The 2,500-nt window shown below is 42.0% G+C and overlaps 1 protein-coding gene across 1 annotated transcript in view; it reads left to right on the top strand.

The window, feature by feature from the left end:
- Positions 1-2,500, top strand: part of slc39a7 (solute carrier family 39 member 7) — a 28,109-nt gene that overhangs the window by 452 nt on the left and 25,157 nt on the right.

Below are 2,500 nucleotides of genomic sequence, written 5' to 3'. Positions count from 1 at the left end.
AAGGCGCGGTCCGGCCCGCCTTTCTTCTCCCACGTTGAACCCAGAGCCCCGGCCTGCCCGACGGTCTTCGTCTCTGGAGGGACGTCCACCCTACTCTGGTACCTTAATACGTAACGCATAGAGGCATGTAGCGCATAGTACCTTAATACGTATCAAGTAGTACCTTAATACGTATAACATAGTACCTCTTTATGTGTCACATAGTACCTTAATACGTATCACATAGTACCTTAATGCGTATCAAGTAGTACCTTAATACGTATAACATAGTACCTCTTTATGTATCACATAGTACCTTAATACGTATCACATAGTACCTTAATGCGTATCAAGTAGTACCTTAATACGTATAACATAGTACCTCTTTATGTGTCACATAGTACCTTAATACGTATCACATAGTACCTTAATGCGTATCAAGTAGTACCTTAATACGTATAACATAGTACCTCTTTATGTATCACATAGTACCTTAATACATATCAATTAGTACCTTAATACGTAACACATAGAGGCATGTATCACTTAGTACCTTAATACGTATCAAGTAGTACCTTAATACGTAACGCATAGTTCCGTAATACGTATCACATAGAAGCTAATATCAATTAATAACATAATACGTATCAAGTAGTACCTTAATGCATAACGCATAGTACCTTAATACATATCACATAGAAGCATGTATCGCATAGTACCTTAATACATAAAACATAGTACCTTAATATGCATCACATAGAAGCATGTATCACATAATGTCTTAATACGTATAACATAGTACCTCATTATGTATCACATATTACCTTAATACGTATCACATAGACCCTTAATATTAGGGGTGTACCGGTACACAAAAGTCACTGTTCGGTACGTACCTTTTGTTTTGAGGTCAAGGTACGGTATAGGTCGGTACAGTTCATAGTTAAGGGGAAAAGTAAAAAAAAAACTGCTTGTTTGTCAACAACGGCGAATGGCCGTAGATCAGCAGCAATGAACGCACCAATAAACTTGGTTATGGGGGTTGCATTTCTGAATTCCCAGACAGGGTTGTTGAAATTGTGTCGTGAGCTGGGTTTGAACAGCTCGTTTTTGTTGTCACAGCAACGGTGATGGTAACACCTGGATGGTGCCTTTTCAAATGCGTGTGCATGTTAAAGTGCTGTACGTAGACACGGAGAGCCCTCTCCGTGGCCGGAGAGCCTGTCGGAGACCCTCTCCGTAGCTTACGTGCGCATCCAATATTTTTTAGCAATCCGTCGACACAACAGAGACGGCAAGGGTAAGGGTTAGGGTTTATTGGTCCTCTGACAAAATCAGTTCCGGAATCACTTCTCCGGTCTGACTTTGCACCTAATTTACTTTGCACATTGTTTACTTTGCACCAATAAAACACCAAATAAGATTTTAAAAGCGTTGGAAGTTTATTGACAACACTGCTCACATGGTTTGCGGTCAACAAATAAGATCGATAATGCCACTGACGGAGAAACAATCTCATATCAATTATTTGAAAGGTCTGTTATCCGCATTGTGTTGAGCCTCTGAAAGATCACACTTAGACACACAAGATTGATCATAGCTGTAAAAAGGTTTTATTTAACTGTACCAGCCATATACTGTAAAAACTATTGGACTCCAAAGGGCAGTAAACCCTGGACGATGAGGTTGATCCCTGCTTGGTGGATCCTCTTCTTCTCGTCTTCGCTGCTGGCTGGTTGAGGCTCCACCAGCCTCAACCAGCCACTGCAGGGTATCGCTGCAGATGAGACCTGTGATGAGACCTGTGATGAGACCTGTGCCTTCTTGAGGCTCAACCAGCCGGCAGCGTTCCGGGCTCCGTTCCGGGCTCCGTTCCGGGCTCCGTTCCGTGCTCCGGACCGTTCCTTCTGATGCCGGTCACTGTCAGTGCACGGTATCGCTGCAGGTGAGACCTGTGCCTTCTCTGAAAATATAATAATTTAAATACTCTTAATTAACAAACTTATTGATCATAACAAAAATTACATTTAAATAAAAATTACGGTAAAAAATCTTGCGTTTTATTTTTCAGCCGCGGGTCCTTTTGACACACTCAAAGCAGTTTAAGAATAAAGAATATGAACCTAAAATCTGGTTTAACATCCACGCTGAGCCGATGAACGAGTGAGAGTGTGTGTGGGGGTGTGTGTGAGCGTGTGACGAAGAGTTTATGAGGATGAGTGTGTGTTTGTGAATAAGGGGCAAACACACATTCATTAATGTGTGATTCCTCACACACTTCTGTGTGAATAAGTGTGTTTCTTCAAATACGAGGGCGATTCTTCCCCTCTCGTGTATCTCGTGTTTTTCGCTGGTACCCTAAAGTACTGGTGTTTCTGGTTAATACCAGAGTCACAGCTAAAGTACTGGTGTTTCTGGTTAATACCAGAGTTACAGCTGAAGAACCAGTGTTCCTGGTTAATAACAGAGTCACAGCTAAAGTACCGGTGTTCCTGGTTGACACCAGATTCCCGACTGAGGG

Source organism: Gadus macrocephalus, chromosome 22, assembly GCF_031168955.1.
Source record: "Gadus macrocephalus chromosome 22, ASM3116895v1".
Classification (NCBI taxonomy): Eukaryota; Metazoa; Chordata; class Actinopteri; order Gadiformes; family Gadidae; genus Gadus; species Gadus macrocephalus.
Note: the sequence above shows the minus strand (reverse complement) of the source record. Positions and strands in the feature narration are given on the sequence as shown.